The following is a 24925-nucleotide window of genomic DNA, read 5'->3' as shown; positions in this document are numbered from 1 at the left end:
TGAATGCAGTTTCACTGTTGACTCGGGGCCCGATCCACCCCCCACCCCCCCTGTTATTTGCCGGTCCGGAACGCGCGGAAATTAATTCGTTGTTAAATACTGCTTACATTGTTATTGACTCTGTAATTGATTGATTACATCGGGAGCACGCGACCGTCCAGCTGCTAAATGAAGTACGGATATATGGAAGTAATTACTGCGCCCAGTGTCTGTCGGCTGTTAATCGCAGGGACGAGCATATTTTCGTTAATGAACGGCTCTATCGACGAGAAACGCGCGGAGAATGTTAATCAGATTGGCGTGTAACGAGCCCTGTTTTGCTTACGTGCGGCTAATCGGGGCGCAAAGTGAAAACTGTAAGATGTACACGGGATAATTAACACGCGGGATCGAGGAGCGGAAGGTCTGTGATTTCTTTTGAGTTTTGTTGTATCGAATTGTCAAATTGGCTGCTTAAGCAGTGAGTAGACGTTGGAGGAAGAAGGAAGTATTGAGACAGTTTGTTCGATTTTAACCATCCGTGGTCACACCTTGTAATGACAAATTGGCTGTATGAGGTTCTCCACCCCAGCGTCATTTCTGTGTTACCATTTTTTAATCTTTTAATTTTTTAGGGGAAATTGTATATTCGTAATACTCTGCCAATCAGGATCTATTGAAATGTAAATTTTCAATCATGATTTTTATACAAATGTAAATTTTGATTTGATTAAGTTTGTAGTTGAAAAAACAGTTGTGGTAAAAAGTCATGCTTTTATCTGTTTCTATTCGTTTTCGCGATAAATCCCATTTGAAAGTCGTAAAGGCGCGATATTTGAACTCGAAAATTGCTCTTGCGGTCCGATACTCCCCGCGTGACTTCGAAGGGTTATGAAATATTTCCTAGCCATGGAGTTTGATTTGCTTTTGTTGTAAAATAGATTTAGTTAATAGCTAGTACAGTTATAGATAAAGTAGCACCAATTTTGGGAACTCTATATTTCATTTGAAATTATGGTCAGATAAATTTTTTTAAATAAAGGTAAGTTTCTCTTTTATAAAATTGATATTCCACAAAAATACTCCTTTTATTCGTGTAGTGCCTACTAAAAAGGATGATGAGGTTTGTAAGTAAATGTTTGAACTGCATGGATATCACTGTGCGCGATCCATGTTTTCCTATCGTAAATGCAAATTGGGAAATATTTACGTATGTCAATTTCCATTTGCAAGAAGCCAATACTGGAACACCAACTGCAGTGTTTAATCTAACGCTGACCATCCTTAGTAGAATTTTAAATGAAAATTCTGAAAGTCCGCATCACCACACGTCCCCTACAAATTCACACACAGACACATATATTTTCATGCAGTTAAATGAGCACTCATGAAAGTATGATTACGAATTAAGATTGATACAAATGGAAAATATATATGTGTGTATAATTTTAAATTCTCCATTTTACTGACCACTTCTGTTCAAATCAAATGAAACTCCACAAATTACTCAACTGTACAAACTAATTACTAAGATCATCGACGAAATGAAAATGAATTAATTTGAAAATGAATTAATTAAATATGCAGAAACGTGGCAACTACCTTAATAAAGTGACGTGCCTCGGGGATTTCGTTTTCAGACATACTCTAATAAAATTCGCGATATTTTTCAAATTCTGTTATTGTCAATTGCCAATTAGAAGGGATTCATTAAAAACAATTACCCTGTTATAGACCCAAGCGGGAATGCATAACAAGAAGTTGAGTTTTATCCTAATAGGCTTAAAATCCTGCACAAGCTGCATCATTACAAACTCCCTCGTCGTCTTTCGAAAGAAAAAAATATCCCAAATCCGATTTCCACGATTCCCTGGCCATATAAATCTCGCAATACCTGCCTTAATTCTATTGTGCTCACTATAGACAAAACGAACCATCCTTTTCTCAAGGATCGCCCAAACGTGCCAGTAGTATAACCTACAATTACTCAGACGGTGCTCTTCCCCGCAGTAGTGTAACCAACAATTATTCAAACGCCGTTGTTCATAGCCGCAGCTCGACGAACGTCTGCTTCATCGCTGGATCGAGATGAAATTTCAAAATCTCCGGAAATGGCAGAGGGAGGGATGGGGTGGCAAAAACGTGGGATACGTTTGCCAGAGTATCGATCCGGGTCAGCTGGCATGACTATTCCTTTGAGAACCAATGCCACGAAGTAAACGAAGCTAAGTGGCCGCGAGATAAATTGAGAATAATACCTCCTCTATTCCACGCGCCTTCTTACCACGTGCCGTTTTTACGAGATCAGCCTCCGCCGTGGCCCTTCGACACTGCCGTTTCCGTAACATCTGCTCGCGTCGATTATTCATCGAACAATTTTTCACCCCGCGCCCCGGAATCACGGGGGATATTCGCGTGACACTTTTTGATCGTTCCCTTCTTGCATAGTAATGCACTTTGCGCCCTTAGGTCATCGAGCTGAAACTTGGAGTAGCACTTTCGAGCCGTTTACTTTTAATTAACTCTTCTCCCCCGGCTGCGGATTACCGTTGTGGTCGCTTGTTTTACTTCCCCTGGTTGGTTCGGATCACTTTCCCCCGGTTCCAGGTCGCCCGTTTCAGTCGGCCCAATTCTGCTTTCGCGTTGATGCCTCGTCTGGATAATACAGCTGGTAATCAAACGCGGATACAATTCCGTGTTTTAACGATTAATAACAGCGGCAGAGCGAGCACAGTCCTTGCCGAGGCCACTCAGCGAGGTTTGCAGAAAACCTTTTCGTGTATGCGAAGGAAGAATAGTTTCCCTTACTGGGCGTCCTATCGCTATTTCTATAATTAAATGAAATTTCGTCCTTTTCGAACACATTCCATGCAGTTTTTCCTTTTCAACAATTTGTGAAAAAATAATTTTATAGTTTGAGGTATTCTAATTTTTCCTTAACGCTAGGCTTACCTACGGACATTTTTTATATATACCTATTTCGACGAGCATCTGTCAAATTGATGGGAAATTAAATATATGCAGTTTCTTTCAAAAATCGATTTATTCAATTTAAATAAAACTTAAGTATATGTAATATTCAACTGCACGTTTAAATAAATCTTAATATATACAGCAGAAAGTGTTTGTGTGCTTGTCTGTCGCCTAAAAACTTTCGACCGGTAAACTCTAGGGTCATTACTACGCGCGTATAAACATTACGTCACGCCATACAGGTGGGACGCGCGAAGTGCGGACCTCTCTATATTCAAACGCCATTATCTAAAAAATGGTTGGAAGCACGAGAAAATGATATATACAGTAATTGTAGAAAATTGAATGCTCTTTTAATGTTATTTGAACAAAATTTCGATAGGTCTTACCATTTTTGAGAAATTCTTCAAATTCAAAGCATTGGTGAATTCTAAACTTTAAGGCCTGGTCGGGACCCTTTCTTGTTGTGTGATTGGAATAAACTTTTTCAGGTACTATTTTCTTATGAAATGGAACCGTATTAGGAGGTGAAAACAAAAGAAATCGCATTTATTACTTTTGATAATGCAATGAAAAAGACAAACTGAAACGTACACTGCGATCAACACTCGAAAAACCAAAAACTCGCAGGGAAGAATGGAAGTGTCTAGAGCCACTCTAGTAGAGAAGTAAAAGAAAAATACGCGATTGACTAGAGTGGTTACTCTGACTGTGACGCTGCAACACGTAAAAGCCGCCGAGATTCAAATTTCTCAACAATAGGTATACTACGTATAGATCTTGAAAGTTAGAAGGCCTAGGAGGAAATAAACGTATGTAAAAATTCTTTGCATAGAATTATTAATTTACAGTTCTAATTGGTTATAATTAATGGCTTTTTAATTTAATTTAATTTAATTTATTCACGGGACAAGCCCATTAAGAACAAGAACACTTATAGTAAAATATAATTACAGTAAGTTACAGGATAATAAATTATTTTTCGCTATTCCTCTTGGAAATTTGGAACCTGACAAATTGGTGGGTGCCGTAAACCTAGTGCTAACAAGGTACTATTCCCATTCTTCCTCACATGTGAGTGTATGCTAGTACCGCGCAAGCCTGTGCGAGTATAAACAGTTACTCCGGAACCTCGAAACATCGATAAATAAATACACCTTAGAACCGAACCACTCGGTATCGGCACCCGAAACACAAATAGGTAGTTGCGAGGGCTGAATATCCGTTTTCTCAGCTTAAGAGCTTAATTCTCCCGCAACTATTCACCCCAACTGTCCCTTCCACCATTCAACGGAGTGTCCCGACTATTCAGCGTCACCTACGTCGCAATAACGCGGCCATAAATCGCCCGGCCGGAAAAGGGCGGATGAATCGGACAATAGCTCTTGCGCGAGGATCTGGCCGTTAAACGCGCGTTAAAGAGGCCGAGAAGTTCGGGTAGAAAAAAAGAAGCGTCTCCGCGAAATTTACGATATCGCCGGACCCCGTCGAATTGTTTTTTCAACAAAGTGTAGTACACCCGGCGCGAAGATACTTCCGCTGCGGGCTCGCTTTGTGCGCATCCATTTCGACATCCGCGGCAGGAGGAGGCCGCGGGGAGGGTGGAAACAAAACGAAGAGGGAAAAAAAAAGTCGGAAAGGGGGACAGAGGGGCAGGTTATTTGTTTCGTAAACAATGGCGTTCCGCCCTTAATCGCGATTCGTGCACCCGTTATTCACGATCGCTGCACGAAGTTTGCCCGGACAGAAAGGGGAACGCACTGGCGGACGAATTTAGAAGCGTCGACGGTCCTTTATGAATTGACCCTGGCCGCGACCCGGAACATTCGTTTGATAGATTCCGCTCCGTGCAGGGAGCATCAATCTAGGAGCAGGTGGTCAAACTATCCACGAACAAGCTAGCAAGAATTTATACATCCGACGGTATTGTTTTATCTTTTATTGGCTGGGATTTGCGCGCGGCCTGAATCCCTCTATCGCGCTCTCTCTCCCCCTCTCTCCCTCTCTCTCTCTGATTTTTTTCCCGCTTTTTGTTCATACCCAGCCGGTGGGTATTTATTCATGAATCCGAAATGACACTGTAGCCGCGACGTTTCCGTTTCACACGATCGGTCGCCAGCGCGCAACGAAAGTTACATAGACACACCCTCGTATTTTACACGTTTCTGGGAGTCGGTTTTTTTTTTTTGTTGCTCCCATGCAGATTTCACCGGCATTTGAATTGCAAAGCGCGAGAGGGTAAATTTTAAAAGACAGAAATTTTGTATTCCGTAATTTTTAACGCGTTCAATCGAGCGTCGACGATGCGCCGGCGTTTATCATTCCCAGTATTTATTTTCGTGCGAACGGCTTCGGGGCAGTGCCGCGAAACGGTTATTAAACGCGGCATTCCGCGAACAGAACGCGACGATCTGACGGTTTTTGTTGCGGCTGTGTGTTTGGAACAGGAGAATGGAATAGGTATGCTGGAGTTCCAGGCGGGCGCAGATATTGGATCTAATGGTCATCCACTGAATTTTTGTGGTCCACGCAGGAATGGGGTGTTTGAAATTGATCGGACACGGGAGAGAAATTTTCTGAAGGAAACAGGAGACTTCACGTGATCGTGGGAGGTGGGAAGAATGTACTTTTACATATTTGACAGCAGAATAAGTCGAGAGGACCAACAGCCCTCGTTTAAGGGGGTAGGTTAGCATCAACAGCCCTCGTTTAAGGGGGTAGGTTACCATCAACAGCCCAAAATCAGGCCCTTCTTCAAACGCACATTCTGAAGTAATAAATGAATATAGAGATAATTTTTTGTTTACTTTTTAAGCGTCATTTCGTTGACTTTAAAGCACAAAAAGGAAATTTTAAATATATTTATAGGGAAAAAAGTTATAAATACAAAGGTGAGAGCGCGAAAGCGATGCAGCGTTTGATGGTGAACACGATTCCGGACAGGTGATAATTCACCTAATACGTGCAGCACTTGTTTCTTTTTTTTAATTCCCGAAAAATTAAGTTTTTTTTCAGCCGGCACAATAGGAAGCCATAAGACCCCTTAATGAAACAGCCTTGGTGATTCGAAAACCACGATTTCCAGAAAAGTCACATTTCATGCTCACATCTTATCTTCCAAATTGAGGAACAACAACAAATTGCAAAGACAACAAAAATCTGTCGGTATAAAGTATTCAAGTTTCCCATATTATATAATTTGCATTCATAAGAGTCACATATCGTTTTCCATTCATTGAAAAATGCAAAACGTTTTTGCGTACCGTGTTAATTGGTTCATTTCTCAATGTACTAAAAAATGCGTGATTAATACCAGTGGCAGGTTTAAGAAAAAAAGGCCAAGGTGGCAAACATTCTGATGGGCCCATTTTGGGGGGGAAATGAAGAGGTAGTTTACTAAAAACGGGCTAAGTGTAGTGAATAGTATAGAAAAGAAAAATATAGTGTTTGGTTGAAATCATAATTTTTTTTTAAGATGGGGGGCTGGGGGCATCTGGATAGGGATCCAGGGGGCAACTGGCAACCCGCCACTGGTAATAACGAACAAAAGCATATCAACTCATTTCTTCTGTAGCAAGAGCTACACGTCATGTAACACTATTTATATCCACTCTTTTTGGGTCTGTCTATTAAATTTTCCTCGCGCATCCACGCGTTGTGCCTCGTTTGGAGGCATTTGCGAATGCTGAGCGCACTCACCATCCGCCAGTTAACAAGTTAAAGATTTCATTTGCATACGAAATGGTGACGCCAAGCTCAGGTAATCCAGCTGTCAGAACTCGATGTGTTCCACCGTCACAACGCTTAATATTGCTGAAATATATTTGTGACATGTTCTCCTGCGACCCGACCCAACCGTTCAGGGTTTAAAGGTGGATATCGACTGCGCCGACGGACAGTGTCCTCAATGGACCAGCCAGATATTTCCTGCATTTTGTATGGCGCTACGTCCGAGCGGAAAACTTTTCACGTAATATTGGAGGAAACGCGACACGCCAGCGCGGGCTGGCCGACAATAGACAGTTTGAAGAACTCGCGTTTGTCCACTGAAGAATATACACGAGTTCGGAGAAATAGGCGACCACAGGCGTCTGTTGAGAAACTCCTGATTGCAATTCCGTGGAATCCAGAATGAATTACAGGCGCAACGTGGCGGAGTCTGGATACAAATGTTCTTTCGTTCATTCTTGACTTCTGAGCATAAAAAAAATGGGAAAAGGAAAACCAGTGCTACAAGAATGAAATTTCAGAAGACACAAGACGCAACGGACTATCTTACCAATTCACTTGTCTAAAGTACAAGGTGACAGTGTAGAGTTGGAGAACGTAATAATAAGTAGGATATTGTTTCCGCGTCGTTCCTTTCTCCTCTTTCAATTTTTTTTTTTAACTTTCTTTAGCAGTACGTTTATTATCGATTTCCATTATTGTCGCACCTGTCTAGGCAGTGAACAGAATATATAAAATATTCAGGGAGTTACGTAGCATATGGACCACGGAAAAAAATATTCGTAAATTATACCTTCCCACAACTGCGTTCCAAACATTCACCGACTCAATCATCGGAACGACAATTTGACAGGCGACATCCCGTTGCACGGGCGAATTAAACTAGCGAACAAGTAGCCGTTATTAATAACGGTAAAAAGAGTTGCACGATATACTAGCCAGGCTCGCGGGCCAATTTATTTCCCAACTGCTTTTCACGCTCGCTCGTATACGTAATTTAATCAATAAGCTCCGCGGCATCGCACGGTTGTTTATTTCATTGGTATCGCGGGCGAGTAGCGCCCGGCGTTGCGAGTGCCCGCACGCAATCCCTCCGAGTGCCGTTAAACGTAAGGTCAACTCGATATCTGGACTATCCGGCGCGATAAAAACAGCGCACAGGGCGAACAAAGGGGCCGCAAAAAAACGGGCCTCGGCTGCCCCCCCGGCCTCTATGCATCATGGGAATAATAGAACGGGCGTCGTGCGCCAAAGTACCGTTCAAGTTCGCACCGGCCATGCGAACCGAAATATGCGACTGGGCCGCGCTGGAAGGTGCACGGCATTAGCGAAATCGTAATTGAAATATTAATTTATGACGCGTAACGACCGCGCAGTAATTAACACGCTCCGTAACCACGTGTCGACGGACGTGCAATGCATGCATTACTGCGACACGGCCGCATTACATAAATACACGGCTTTAGTCTGCTCATAATGCCAGATCATAATGGGCAAAGTGTACAATTCGACTATTATCCGGCGGATACCGGCATTTACAGAGAAAACCCGCCGATGTATGGGGTGACGGTCACAGGCACGTCGACGCTCGAATTGCTCCCGCACACGTGGAACGCAACGTTCCGGCGCGGAGCCATTATCGAGAATGTGGAAAAGTGTGCCGGCATTCTGCTGCGATAGTGTTCGATCAGAGAATTAGAAATACTCGGTGTCGAAGCCGATGGGGTTCGGCATTGAGGATGCATATGAAATAATACGGAGCGGAGAAGGCTGCGCAAAAAGAAACGTTCCGACCGTCCTGCTGGAACGTACAGTGACAGGTGCCGAACGAAGGTAATCAAAAATACGTCAAACTCAATTTTCAAGACCACGGGTGAAAATAGATGCCAACGACACGCGGAGTTCCCAAGCGGTCTCCCATCCAAGTACCACCCGCGCCCAGCGCAGTTTAACTTTGGTGATCGGACGAGAACCAGTGTTTTTTTGCGTGGTCTGGCCGTTGACGGAGTTTTCTACTGCGAGTGCGCGAACACTAGGGGAGACCGGGGCTAGTTAATACAGACGAATTATCTTGACACCGTATGTATGTAGCTCGATTTGAGCGAGATAAGCATATGAAGTTTGTTGTTCGATTCTTTCCTACGATCCAGCGTACGTGTGTGTACCTTGGCGTTAGGAATCATTTTTTAACTGTTTTTGGTTATATGGAGAAACAGTAAATAGTTGTGTCCACTTTCCAATCCGTCTCGAGACGGTATAGAGAATTTTATAACCCGAATTAATTTGGGATCACATTGAGTCTTTTGAAGGTAAGTTTACATGCTGTACATTTTTTTATGGACATGTTTGTACATAATGACTTCCCGTGGGGTAAGTTGGTACGTCTTCTCTGGGACATGTTGATACAGTGTACAGTAAACCCTTCTATAACGCGGTTTCTATATAACGCGGAGCAAAAATTGCGACAGTCCTCAAACCTATAACGCGGTACTCTCATAATGCGGTTCCCATGTAAACGGGTTCGAATTAATATGATTTGTACTATGTAGTTCTGAGTTTCTTACAACGCGGTCTCCCATCCAAGTACTATCCGCGCCCAGCGCAGTTTAACTTTGGTGATCGGACGAGAACCAGTGCTTTATGCGTGGTCTGGCCGGTGACGGAATTATCTACTGGGACAGATGAAACATTAGTGGGGACTGGCTCGCTGCAATGTATGAATAGCTGAATATATATTGAAATTGATTAACAAATAGTACTCTACACTGCGTTCCATATAAGAGTGTACCAACGCCCCTACCGATTTGCGACCGATCTGCGCAGCTCCCACGGATCTGACAGACGCGATTGGTCGTAGCACTTTCGCGATTGGTCGTAGCGCTTCCCCTGCCGGTTTACTACCAATCAACAGTGTATCCCTGCGCGAAACGAGTATGCTCTAATGTGGAACGCAGTGTATGTACATATGAAGGGGTATGTTGCTCATAATGTTTGTTATTTTGTATTAATTGCGACGCTTTCCCTGTCGACTTGGCTCACGAAATCTCTATTATGTACAGCATTTATGAATGCGTACAAATGTCATTTGTTCGTAGTACAGTGAGCGAGAACTACTTTAATCACTGAGAATATAAGCATTCGATGGCTTAGGGCACAAATATTTTATGCCCACTCTTTGTGAAATTTGAGTTTCTATATGCAATAAATAGTTCTTGATTGTTTCTTTAAGCTGAATAGAAATCACATTCAAAAATAATATTTTTCTTCGTTGTATATCCCTGTACCATTCCATATTTAAAAACCTGTTTTCTCGAAAACGCTAAAAATGGACATACAATATTTGGGCACTAAGCCATATATATAAATTCTATTGTAATTTTGTGATTGCAAGAGTAAACTTTATCTTTATCTCTGAAGAAAAAGAGAAATAATGTTTTCTAGTTTTAAATACAATTTGAAACTTCTGACGTTTAACATGCATGAATTAACTTCCACGACGTAATACAAGGTGTCCAATAAATCGTGATATAATTCGACGAGATGGCGATTGCTAATGAAGAGCTAACATAAGTAAACAATATAAAAACACATCTCCTTACAAATTTCCATAAAACATATATTAGAAGAAAATATAGAAAGTAATCATTCGATGGTAGGAATTGCATATAGACATTACAGCAAAATATTAATCATCAATACGTAATCAAAAAATTTATCTGTGGATTGCTGGAATATTCTAAACACGGTTTAGAAATGCGTATGAGAATGTGTAATCCCATGAATGTCAAACAACTAATACAGTTGCTTTCTATTTGCCATTAGCGACTCTCCTCGTTAGACGAATATTTTCGATTTGCCCACAGCGGGTCGGGGTTTAACGAAATTGCGAAGTACGCGGAGTTCGAAATAGGAATACACGTGCTTTGAAGGGACGTCTCTGTCCGTTAACACTGGGACGTTGGTTTGATTGCATTTTCCGACCAGGCATTGTTCGCCGGCCGGCGAAAATGATTTTCCGTGCGGGCCAATATTTTGACTCCGATTTAAATGCAAACGAAGGGGTAGGTCGCGGGCATTCATAGATATTACGAAGACGTTTCTGCAGGTAGGTCGAGCTCTTAAAATTCAGGAATTAAAGTGAAAAAGGTTGAAAGGTTTCCCCGTGCAACTTTCCTGGCTTAATGTAGTCGAAGATATCGGAAAGGGTGGGGGGATGAGGTGATAGACTCGGGCATTATTCTTCATCCATTACTCGACGCAGCGTCGTCAGTGACTTTTCTCAGAAAATCGACGACCAATGGTATAACTCCTGCAGACTAAAGAAACTTTTCGACTGAAGGAATTCCAGTTTCTATATTTCGACTTTCAGAGTCGATAGATTTCAATATGAATCCAACACTTTTCGGCAGCTAGAACTGGCCACAGATTGGAATTGATTAAGCACGTAACGATAGCGTAAGCATTGTGACGTTTTCTAGTATCGTCATTTATTGTGAAGTAATTCATGATTTATATAATGAATAAACGAAAAAAATCCTACTGATATAATAAATGCGAAAGTGTGCTTGGATGTTTGTATGTTTGTTACTCAATCACGTCGCAACTCCGCAACGGATCTTTCTTAAATTTTGTATATGCGGAGTCTAGGACCAGGAATAATATTTAGGATACTTTTTATGCCGATTTTTGTAACCGATTAGAACCAAATGTTGCATAATTACTGTCTAGAACCCGGCGGAAAATATAGGCTTCCTTGAAATCTGGACATCCCACCCTTTCTCCCTTATTTCACCCTCTTGACACTCCGTGATAATCGAAGCATTCCCGGGCAACACCGGGTACTTTAAGCTATTTATACATAAATGTAAAAGATGTTTACAAAATTGTGAAACGGAAGACTGTGCAGTGTCCCTCCACGAAGCACTGACATGTCAAGTGAAAATATTCATTAGAAGCCTCCATAATATACCAGAGCACTAGCTGTTAATAGTAGAATGCACACGTACGTTTAAAATAGGTACATTTGTATACTGGGAAAAAGCAATTTGGATTATAAAACGGTAAGGGACGTTTTAATTATCCTGTGACATAAGAAATTTAAATGTTTCGGTGCATCTTCCGTAATACATCCAGACTTTAAACACACTACCACACACAATACAAAGGATGAAGTGTGCCAGTGATTATGATACAAGTAAAAAAAAATAAAAAAATTTAGATTTCTCTTATTTTATGTTGAATTTATTTATATTACAATATTATGAAAGTGTTGTTGCAAAATAGCCGTCAAGTAAGCAATGACAGGGCAGTGACACTTTCATAACGAGTTCTCTGTAAGTAATTTTTGAGAAAGGAAATAATTACATACTTTGTATTAACCTTAGATGTGGGGCAAGAAAATAACAAAAAGAAGGGAACCGGGAAATATACTTAATTATACCGAAAATATGAGAAAAGTTGGGAGAAATGGTGGTAAAGAATACATTACCAAAAATGGTAAAGTTGTGAGTGGCAAAGTATTTGAAACTAAAAACTGCTTTTGTTCGAAAAAATATTTGAATTTACTAAGTTATCAGGATCGAAAAACTAAGTTTGAGCACTTTTGGAATCTGGAAGACACTCAAACGTTTAAGGAACACATTTTCGTAGAAGTTACTCATCAAATTTTACAATGTTAGATAAATTTGACCTTAGAAGAGCACATATGCTGTGAAACATTTTCTTCAGTAATGGAAAAATATTTTTTACCACGCCCAAACACCACTTTCATAATCACCGGCGCAAATATTCCAAACCATTATCTTATCATACGAACAAATCGATAAAATTTAGCGCCTCTCAGTATTCCAGCTCCGTTCACACATGCCCTATCTCCTTCTATCTTATTTAAACCAGTAGCGTCTCTATCGAACGAATATATCCAAAATACCATTCACGAGTCACAGATATGGCACGTGTGAAACCACCCCCACTCGGTAACGCCAATTTTCCCCTCTTCATCGTCGGCCTCGGCCGAAATGAACGCTCCCCGTTCATACGTGCACGGTGAGGAATTTGAAAGAATTCGCAACAGCAATATTGAGAAAGTCGTTGGAGAGGTTCTTAAAGGAGAAATCGCTCGGCACGTAGCGTGATGCACGGCCGTATTATCGCCGTGCGAACAATATTCCCTCCCTGCACCTTTGCTCGCACGAGGGAAGCAGTCGCTTGGTCAGCCGCTGGCCGGCTATATATCAATTATTCGAAACTGCATCGGAGGAATAAATAGAAGCGCTGGATGGCGGCTGTAGAGGGCGAGCAAATGCGACTTCGCTACGTCCCGGGTGGTCGTCTGCGAATGCTGGTCCCCCTTTCACGGAGAGATTCGATGGATTGGATAGGCCGCGCGATAAAACGAGCTCACCGGGACCATTCCGCGATAGATTGACCAATATGATGGATCGTCTCTCTGGTTATATTGCGTGGTAACCAGCCACGCGAGTCCCAGGTCTCTCACTGAGCAACCGGAATTAGGGTTTACATTGTAAATGATAGAAAAGTACCTCTGCAGTAGAGTCGCCTGTGTGTACTGTGCGAGGCATCGATGGTTGAATGCATCTTGTCTTTCGTACAGAATATTTGGTTCCGGAGTGAAAGGTTTGGAAAATTCTGCTGAACTGTCGGAATGTAAATTTGTCTAGGAGGATTTTCATGCTTGTTAGAATGAGCTTGTAGCCGTCATATTCCTTTGGATGTCCTTACATCGTGCTTGTAGCAATGGACGGTTTCAGGATTAGTAGCGGGCGAAAGAATGATGTTGCGTTGGTGAGACTACTGAACTCACTACACAGTAGAGATGGGCATTAACTAAACAAAAAATAGTTTAAATAACGGATCATATAAAAGTTACTTTAGCTTTAAATTATTTGACGAATAAAAATGTTGAAGTTGAAGTTGAAGTTGAGGTTGAGGTTGAAGTTGAAGTTGAAGTCGAAGTTGAAGCTATTTAAAGTCATTTAACTAAAGTTATTTAAAGTCATGTAAATAAAGTTATTTAAAGTTATTTAAATAAAACAAACTTGCCCCTCTCGAATGCAGTTATAGTTGGATCCACTTTCTAAAATCACCTTGCGCATTGAAATTAACTGTGAGGACACCGCAGGCAGAAGCTTTCATTAGATCGAGTGTATGGTGGTAGAGGATGAAGTAATCTCTAATCTTGATTGAGAATGATAACAGACTTTACTGTGATAGTTAAGATGAAACACCTGTACACCTGGTGGCCCCTTTCATTTCATTTCACTCCGCGTGCAATTATTTGTAATTAAAGTTTCGTAACGTCCTGACTTTGTCGGGACTAACCATTTCGTTCCTAGAAACAATAGGAATTATGCGGAAAATTGCGTGAAATTTCTGCCTTTGTTCCTTGCCGAGAACCATAGAACTCGAAATCTCGTTTCGATTAAACATCGCGATGAATAGACTGATAAACGTTGGATTGCAGTGGTACATTACGTGTTAGATTTTCCGTCACTACAACCACGATCGAACGTTAGCCGCTTACGTATCAGCGAATACCATTGCCCATCGTTCGTCATTAAATCATTTTACCTTCACACTGACGCACACACAGACACATTTTCCCACGAGAAATTCGACCAGTTTGTGTATTACATTAATTCTTATTTATTAGTGGTCACTGGCTACATACATCCTAGTAATTGGCTGGGGAAATATAATTTTATATGGTAGTGAAGTTATTCTGTTAAAATAGGGATACATGATTATGGCAGATCATTTTTTCGAGATCAATATAGTAGTTGCAAACTTTTCAGTTTATTGTCTTTCAGTGGAAATATTTTTTTTCTCAAATTGTAGACCAAAGACAGTTTAGAAATAAATTTAGCGGTGACTATTTATTTCTTATATATTTATTCATATTTTGTGTAATGCATCTTTATTGTATCTTTCACCTAAATCTGCCTTTTAAATTGCCGCTTATATTAGTTTTCTGTATGACTGCAATGCTAATTTATAATTAATCCTTGCATAATTAATCTATAATAAGAATTCCAATACTAACATTTTGTAATACGTTGTTTTTATCTTTATTTCACCCTCGATATCGAACTGACGAGGTTTCATTTGAAAACAGAGCCATTAACATTTCACCGTAATAAATCCAGAAGCTTACACCGTATACACTATACAGCATGAAGCAGCCGTGGAGCATCAAAATCCCTCTAAAAGGAAGAAAAATATTCCCGGAAAATCGCGTTAAGGATTTGCTATGATAAGAGAAGTAGGAAATGGGATATAATGCGAATAAATGGAGAGACCGAGGAAGTCTAGTTGCACCATACTGTTCAAAACCGCATATAAAATCCTACTAATATAAGTAGATCTAAAGTCTACGCTTCAAATTTTTTTTATCCTATTTTTTCTCCTTTTTCATTTTCACATCCTCAACATTTTTACTTTACGATTAACAATTCAAATAACTTAGGATATAATTAACACGATCTCTTTCAAGAAACTATTTATAATTTTCACATTGCAGAAACAACTATTTGGTGCAACAAAAAAAATTATTAAGAGAGCTCGATCTATCTCGATTAAAATAAACGCACAATGAATTCCTTGTCATTAGCAATTTCGAAGATAATAATTCATGTACAAAACCTATCCTCCCTAAAATGAACAAAATTTTCAAACTTCAATGTCATGTTTCCGTCAAATAAATTCTGATCGAGCGAAATGATGACTTCATCCTACGGTTTGTCGGTTTTTAAAAACCGTGTTTGAAAACTGGTTTATATTTATAAATTTGTAAAATTCGAAAACCAGTTTTTAAATTTAAAGAAAAAGCGGTTTTATATACTAGAATTAATATGCAGAAATGAATTACTTATTTAATTAAAAACGTTAACATTTTTACTTGAAATTGCCTGGGACACAAGCAGATTGTAGTAGGTAATGTAACTGTAGAACTAATCTTCATGTGTTCATATTTTCTGACGAAAAATACTAAATGGAATAAAGATTTATAATTTGGTACCACTGTAAAAGATTTATATTTTGTGCGGATTTTAGTTATTTTATTTCTTTTTCATTTGGTTTTGTATGCGGTCTATTTTATTGCGTTATATTTTTGTAGATCTATAAATATTACATGAACTCAAAAATAGTCAGGATTTGTACGGATTTTAATTAATTGAATTCTTTTTATTTATTTAGGTTTGTATAGATACAGTATATTTTATTTTGCTATATTTTGTAATTTCATAAATATTAAGGAAACTGAACATTTTCAAAGTAAGTACAAATATTTATTTACCATTTTAATTATATATTTTTTGTGAAAATTCGAAAACCGGTTTAACCGGTTTTATGGGAATAGTAGAATTCGAAAACCGGTTTAACCGGTTTTATGGGAATAGTAGAATTCGAAAACCGGTGTAACCGGTTTTATGGGAACAGTAGAATTCGAAAACCGGTTTAACCGGTTTTATGCGAATAGTAGAATTCGAAAACCGGTTTCTTCAAAAGTCGGTTTTTGTATAAACTCTGCTTCAACCCCTCCTAATTTCCTAAAAAAAAAACCGACATCAAAAGTGATCAATTTGACGTGGAATGATACTCGTTTCTTTCATACACGACAAGGCGACCCGCCGCGAACGAGAATCCACCCTAGAAATTGCGTCAAACTATGATCATCAAACACGTTAGGCGATGATTATTTTCCTCTGAGGTACGTGCGACAGTGATGGCGAGCCTATATTATGGTGGGAGAAAGTGCACTTCGAAGGTAATGGCAATGATGCACAAGGACAGTTGATCAGAGCGATGACGATCCAGTTGAGTGACGCGCTCGCGTCAAGTCCCTGATAGACACGCAAAGGGCCTCGTATTGACTGACTTCGTGCATACGATGGAAACAGTTGATCGTGTCGAATGCACAGACCGACGATTCCAGTCAACTTGAAGGCCCCATCGGGGTTAGTCGCACGATTGCTCGTGGTTCGGCCGACCTCTTCCGTTAATCACTAGCCCGTTGTGTGAAATCTCGCGTCAAATGTCGCGACGATGATCCTCGAATGCCCCTAAATCGACTCCCTTTGCTCGCTCGTCCCGACAAAACCTCGTGACCACCTTTCGATTTTCGCATCAACCCCCCGCCCCCGTTTCAAGGATAGTTTCGTAGTCTATTCGAGGGCCAGAGTGAATACTCGAGACAGAATCGAGAAATAGTTTCGATGCACGAATTGTAGCGACGCGCGACAGCCTTTGGATAATTACTGGTTCCATTTTGGAAGGTAAAGCTGAAGGGGATTGTCAGAAAATACGGGACCAAATAATGGGGGTGATATGATGTATTAGAGGAATAGATTTGCTGTATGAAAATATTGGCAAGTTTTTCAGGAAGCGTACATTTTTATAGTTTATTTAATAAATCGAGTCAGTAGAGGTAAACAAAGTCTGTATGCTAAGCTCGCGGGAGCTAACTTTTTTGAATTTATTATAGTATATTTATTTTGAAGGTTGCTTATAAAAGGTAAATCTTGTAAACAGATCGAGCCACAGGTATTCATAGAGAAGTTTGGGTGCTTGTGGCGCCTCTGAGTTTTAATTTCGGGCAGTAAAGTTCGTGTCGATATAAATATAAATTCTCTTCTGTCTTTCCATGTCGTCATAATTCGAGCTCACATTTTTTAAATATCATTTCAGCTTTTTTCAGCTCCACAGCAGCACTTTTAATTAACGGTTTAATTATCACAAAGTGTATCGCGAGAATGTCGTTGATATTACAATTAGTACATGGTCTGCTTCATTTTTAGTTTCTTTGTCCTTATTCGTTGCTTTTTAGGTTCAATAATCTACTAATCAAGTAGCATTATCTCCATTAAAGCGAAAGTTTAATGAACAATTCCATGAATCTGATAAAGTCGACAGATTTTTACGATGCTGGTTTAATTTTAAATATATGCCCCTGTATTATCACCAATCCATTTAATCTGCATCAAATATGAATTATCGAGAAATGTGATAAACAATATTATCATACATATGTTATACAGGAGTGAATTTCAAATATATTTCACTAGAATTTAACTATTCACGAAAATAGATTATAAAAATCCACCAAGTATGGGAGATGATATAAATTCTATTTGCGTAGAAGAAATATTACACACATTTAAGAATGTACATGCACATGACTGCACAGTAGCAATGCCTGAAATCATTGAATTATTCTTTAGCATGTTCTGTGCTGACTCAAAGTACTCCACTGCTGCTAACATTGCCACGAAAGGTTGGAAAGGAAGATACTATAATAATACCAGTAACCTTTTTATCCTCGCTGCAGCTTCGAAGCCCTTCGAATCTCATACTTCGCGGTGGAAACTGGAAAGCAACATCGCCTTAAAGGCTGTGAAAATAAATTACATTTCTTTTGCCACCCAACTGTGTGGAATATGGCGATACCACTCGCTACTTTTATCCTTTGCCCCAGGTACCTTTGACCTTTTGACGTGGTTACAAATACGATACTTATAAAACTGCAACGGCCGAAAAGGGCATGAGAAAAACCTACGCGCAAGCATATGCGTGCGATACAAGCTCAACAGCGAAAATGAAGTTTTGCGTTTTTCACATTTCCTTGCGCTATTACGATGTTAATTATTTCAATTAAATTTAGTTACGGGTCACGAGGATTCAAAAGGTAAATCTTTCGAAATGGTACAAAGGTGTTGAAGTTTATTAAAAGATCCTAAACCTTCCTCCAATAAAAGTGTAAGTACATTAACGATGATTTAATAGATGTTAGGAAGTTTTTAATTTCGTAATGTCGTAGAAGCGAGATTCTTTTTTAGTAAGAACAAGCCAGCTGAAAAGTCAGTATTTAAAGTGAAGAAATTCACGAAAAACGATTATTCGTAAAGTAACACGAATGTTAATTATACAAATTACTATGCACTTTTGTAAAATCATTTTCGCAGTGCTTAATATGAAACGGATAATTACCGTGAAATATGTAAATTTCATGCACTGCACAGTATTCGCAACTTCGATCAATTTTATAACCTCCAGCAAAAAGATGTTTGACGTCAGCGCAAAAAGAACATTAGTAAGAGATTTTCTTCACTAACATAAAACGCAAGCTTCGTTGACGGCTCGTTAATTGATGGCGGTACAAAGATAAAGCGATACATTAATCTACCATAAAAAAACGTTACTCCATTCCCTGAAATTTCGTGTGAAAGATTGACATTCCGTTTGTCTGTTGCAATCTTGAAAATTCTGAGAAACTATCGCAATTTCACACTCCAGAGGCAAATGATTTAAATCATATTTTTAGACTTTAAAAAAGAAGGTTTATAGAACAGGTTGACGCTTTTTGTTATGGAATTGAGTGTCATTTTATTTTTACACCTGTTACTCTGAAATAGGTACATACAATTATAAATGGAACTGTTCCATCCAAAGGTATCGAACATTTATAAAACAATGACTTTACTACCTTAATTTTATCAGATTTTTCTGTTTCCTTTTCATGGGCACTCCTGACTTTTCATTTATGGTTCTGAAGCACCTTGTATGCTTAAGGAGCTAATCAATGATTCATGTTCTGTAACGTATCTAACGTAGTTTGAAGAGACTAAGTTCACTTCTTTAACTTTGCTTTCTCAGGTTATTAATATCAGTGTGTTCTCAGCGGTGGACTACACGAAATATCAAACGGCCCAGTGGTAACAGTCCGGGAAGTTTCATAGATTGTTCATCGGACCCATCACACAAGTTTCTAATCCCGCTCTTCGCTAAGAGGATTGCCCAGGACCTCTGCCCTGCAAGTTTTATTTGTAGCTGCTAATTCCGCGGAAACGACTGACATTTCGCTCTAAATATTTCCCGTAGCTTAAGAATAGTTAATGCGATTTACAAGGCCTGTCGTCAGCTCTGAATTATTCTTCTCACTGAATCGCGATGAAATCTCTATCGGACTGTTCTGCGCCTACGCAATCCATTCTTTTAACATTAATTGATGTTTATCGTTCATGCACGTGACTGTGCAAAATGTAACATCAAGCAATGATATAAACTGCTCAAAAGAGCATATTTTAATATTAAAGGAGATTCATTAAAAAGAAGGAGGATTGTGTAATTTATTTCCTTAAAATTTCTTGAAATTAATGGCCATCCTTCAATTTTTCGAAAGTTGTTTACTTTCACTGTTAATCATATTTTTGATCCTTGAAGATCAACGAGCAGAATATAATGATTGCAAGACTTAGTGCCAGTTCAAAATCTAGTCAATATAAATATATAAGCCAAATGAAGGAAATGTAAATGACTTTGAAAGTTCCAAAGGTGTGATCTCGAAAAGATGTTTCCTATTTATCAAAAAAACATCATTTGAAATAAAAAGCACTTTTCATCGTGAAAACATAATTGTCTAGGTTTAAAATTATTTCTTTCGCTGCATGAAATCTGGTACAAGCCGTACGCGTATTGTCGCATAAAACCGATGTAATTTTACGCTCTTACAGCCGAAAACGTCATTTCCCGTATAATTTCCGTTGGAATAATTAAAATTCCGTGAAGCTTTTGTAGGAGGTAGGTACTATATTGACCGTCAGATGTCAAGATATTAGGACATGATACTTTGGTACCGCGTGCCTTTACGAATGAACTGGGTCAACTGCGAACTGGTAATACGAATGAACGTAAGATAACGGCAGGTACTTGACAGTCATTTCGATATGCTTCACGCCTGGAATGAGTTTCTTGAAGACACTTTCTGTACCTCACTTTCTACTTTTGAATTTAAATCGCTTGTCAATTGAGTAAAAAATGAAACAAACGAAAGTTATGAAGTGACTTTGTTAGCGTGCAGACGAGAGAACAAAATTTTGCTTGATTTAATCGTGAATAACAAAGGGAACCAATATAAATGTTACAAGTGCAGATGCCCATGCAGCCCGTAGAGATAACAGAAGCTCAGCAAACAGTATGTAAATGCAGTTAAAGAGAAATCAAATCCACGATTGTAATATCCAAAATACAAGCGTGGCACAATTTTATTGTAGCACCCACATTCGGTGCTGTTTGTATTGGTACAAACTTTGTTATAACTGCCGCGTCATAGTCACGTCATCACATTCTATTCATCATCAGAGTCTATACAGGATTCAAGGAGCAACTATTCCAAACAATTCTGCCACACTTCTTTGAAAATCCTTCATATGGGGGGTTTCGTTTAACAGGAATACCAAACTTTGAAGCTATGAAAAATTCATGAAAAATCATATTTTCGAAACCCCTTACTAAAATTCACCCACACGATCTTTCATTTAAAGGACCCCCCCCCCCCCCCACACTGCATCCAACACTTTAAACAATTTCCTCTGACGTATTTCTCCACTCTCCAATACCTCGATTTACATTTCATTCAATTCTACCAATTTCTCGACGCGTCGAAGTCACAGGCATTATTGACGTTTCGTCTTGCCGCCAGATATAAGCCGTTCTGGGCGTGATAAACTCTGACAAGCAACAAAATTAAAAACTTCTGGAACGCGTATCGCCAAGGGAGCCCACTTGGCGACTGAACAGCTCGACGCTGCATCGATCGGCAACCCTCCTCGTTATTAATTATTTCCAACCCCGGGACTTATTTGTAACGGGAGTTGGTCAATCCTGAGGGCGGCGGTGATCCCTGAAATTGAATTCCCACGATGCCAGATATATTCGCTGCGAAGTGGCGGTCGAGGGGTTTGGAAGCCAAACGCGTATCGGTCGGATGCAGCACGCGCGGAATTTCCCTCCTCCTTTTTTTTTTTCAGTCCACGGATTTTTATGGTGACCACTCGATTTGTCGCGCGCCAACTATATCGCCTCTTCGTCGGCATAGACGGCACTCAACCGCGGTGTGAACGTATCGATTTTATCGTCAGCCCGCTGTCCGACGCGCTGGAAAACATTTTCGGCGCGAAATTGTCGCGCGACCTACTTATGCGTGTAACCGCTCACAATTTGTCAGGCGACGGCGGCGCAACGGGAAGACAGCACTTTCTTGAGCGACGTCGGATAACGGAGGAACAGTAGGAACGGGCGTATTGTGTCGCGCCAAGCGAAAGTATTGTTTCCTAGCGGCGCTCAGTAGTATAGGTCAGCGGTTAGTCAGACGAGCCCGCGCTCAGATTGCGACGAGGTTCGCGACGTTCAGGAACGCCTGGTTTATGGAACGTTTCTTAAGAATTTGTGAACGTCTTCGTGGGATATGGTGCACAGAAGAATAGAATGGTTTTTAAATTATTTCTGCGTTGACTGTATTGGATGTTGAGAATAAGTATGATGGAGTTCGTAATATTTATACGTGTCGAAGTTTTGTTTGTATTTCTTTGCTCTCATCCCCTAGAACGGTGCCATGAGATACAAAAATAGTCCCTGAAGAAATTTATTGCAATCGGACAACAGGAAAGGATGCCGACCAGGCATTAATGTTTAGAATTCATCAATGGTACGAATTTGAAGAATTTTTCAAAAATGGTAGGCCGAATCGAAATTTTGTTCAAATAAGATTAAAAGAGCATTCAATTTTCTACAATTACTGTATATATTATTTTTTCGTGCTTCCAACCATTCTTTAGATAATAGCGTTTGCATATACAGTAGTTGGCGCTCACAATACGTCACGCCATACAGGTCGGACGCGCGAAGTGCGGACTTCTCTATATTCAAACGCTATTATCTAAAAAACGGTTGGAGGTACGAAAAACTTATATATACAGTAATTGTAGAAAATTAAATGCTCTTTCAATATTATTTGAACAAAATTTCGATAGAGCTTACCATTTTTGAGAAATTCTTCAAATTCTTACCATTGATGAATTTTAAACTTTAAGTCCTGCTCAGCACCCTTTCCTGCTGTCCGATTGCAATAATCTATTTCAGGGACTATTTTTTTACGAAATAGAACCATATTAGGGGGTGAGAACAAATGAAATCGCAGATTGGAAATAAGGGCCACCCTAGGCTTACACGTTGATATTAAAGTCTCGTTTGTGTTACACAGAATTATCTTTTGCGAAATATATTTTTGTAGACGCTAGACATTGAGGTAACTATATGATCTCAGTAAGACTGAGATATACATACCTATGACGTGTGAGGGATGAAGAGCGTATGGAAACTGAGTATAAAGTTCCCGTCCGATAATTCGTATGGCAGCCGTGTATCTAACTTTGAGACCATTTCAAATGCATGAATTCCTCGCAATACTGTAGTTCGGTAAACTCCAAGTTTTTGGCTAATTTCTGCTGCCGTTTGATGTATATCAGATACACCAGGCAACTGCAGTTCCATATCATCGATTTTCGATAGTTGCCCAGAACAGAACTGATCTTTAATCGATACACTCCTTCATCCATAACACGCTCCACGTAAACGTCGCAAATCTTTCTTGCAACCTCTACTACATTATTGCCTCCGTTGAACTGGTGCAAAATGCAGTGTCTGATGTGTGCTCTGTCAAACGACATGTCTACGCCCCGATGGGTACCATCAGAAGAAAATGCAGCGATATTTCGATGTCTCTTTCGTGACTCTGTAGTAACAAAATTTACTTATGCGGGAGAATAATTCTGTTTCTACGTCTGACAATCTAACGATGTATGTACCAGAGGTTCGGATCGGCGATTTAATTTAAACGTTGCACGTAGATAATACACAATATGTATAATAATGTGTTAAGGGATAATGCCACTGTAGAGTCCGGAAAAGCAGCCTGACTTTGAGAATTTTTTATCTGAGTATAGTGAATGGAACACAAAATCTGTTTGAAGGCCTTTATTGTACATACCTTGAAGTATGATCACATTTTTTTTTTAATTGTTTTAATACAAAATGGCGGCGGCACAGCTCAACAAAATAATCACCTTCTGAAAAACAGCGTTCCGCGACCGGAAAGATTTTTCTTTCAATTTTTTACCCACAACAAAGAACCAATATATTTTTGAGTTCTATATAAGATTATCTCGGGAAGCACGGAAATTACAAAATACTGATTTTTGTAAGAATGGTGGAATATTATTACTATTAATCCTGATGCAGTCATGGATCCTAAACTGGAATTCAGTATGGAGTCATAGATCGTTCTCACAATCCGTGCGGCTACAAAACAGCCGAATTTACGCTTTAGTTGAAACTTTATAATCTACACCACACACGGGAGTTTGCTAAAAATAGTGGGTGGTCTAAGAATTTTAAACTGAGAGCGTACGTGCGTGTTCGTGAACTAAACAGTGCGCAATCAAACAACACTGTCGCGTTTGCCAAAAATACAACGAGAAGAATGGTGATGCGTATGGTCGAAAATTTCTGCTGTAAGGGATCCATGATTTTCTGACACCCTCTTTTAGGCATCCTGTGCGCCAAATAGAGAGCACGAGGCAGCCGGGGCCGCACGCAGCAGCTGTCGTTGGGCCTCGTTGCCGTTCCTGTCACGTCACTGCTATGTGTTGCCACGATAAATCTAGCATGCCCGAATCTCTCGCGTTATTACTTCGCGCAATACGTTCTGGCGCACCGTTCCCACCGGAGACAAGTCACTGGTATATTTCGTCTTCCGTACGCGTCCCTCCCTTTTCCCCGTCAGAACGTATTCCTTATTGCTATCATTCTCATTGCACGTGCCCCTCCGGCGGTATTATTGAGATGGGGAGGAGGAATTACGGTCCGATATCTTTCTGAATCGCAAGAACGCGATCGAATGCGGGATATAAATGCGCGGATGCGTCCATATTTACAAAACCAGACGTGAGCCGGCCAGGAAACGAGCCTCCTTACGTCCTACAATTTACGGCGAATAAAGTGTGCTCGTTTGCGGGACACGTGTCACGTCTGCGCGATTCTTTTAGAGTAGCATGTAAATGCTTGGAGGCAGATAATATATCTGTGGAATTATGAATCGCCATGTCGAGTGTCCGGAGCTGTTAAGCTTACTTGAACTTAACGTTAATGTTGAAGTTAGTGTTGATAGACTATGTAGATCTTCTAACTCTGTTGCGCATTTGGTAGATCTCTTCTGTCACTCACTGTACCCTTGAAAGGACTCAGCGAGGAAGGCGGTTAACGACTCTCGTTAACTTCTATTTACTTGTATTGTATTTTGTGGTATGTCTTATTTTAGATCTAGCTACTGTTCCTGTTTTCTTTTAACTTATAATAATTTATTATAATATTATTTATTTTATTGATAAAT

General features: G+C 39.9%; 1 protein-coding gene and 1 pseudogene across 1 annotated transcript in view; both read right to left on the bottom strand.

Annotated features, from left to right (window-relative positions):
- Window positions 1–24925, bottom strand: part of Sol1 — a 696665-nt gene that overhangs the window by 545055 nt on the left and 126685 nt on the right. The gene's annotated exons all lie outside the window — the stretch shown is intronic.
- On the bottom strand, window positions 8566–8685 carry LOC143374449 (5S ribosomal RNA; annotated as a pseudogene).

This window comes from Andrena cerasifolii, chromosome 10 (genome assembly GCF_050908995.1).
Source record: "Andrena cerasifolii isolate SP2316 chromosome 10, iyAndCera1_principal, whole genome shotgun sequence".
NCBI classification, from domain to species: Eukaryota; Metazoa; Arthropoda; class Insecta; order Hymenoptera; family Andrenidae; genus Andrena; species Andrena cerasifolii.
The sequence above is the reverse complement of the archived record's forward strand: the minus strand, read 5'-3'. Positions and strand labels throughout refer to the sequence as shown.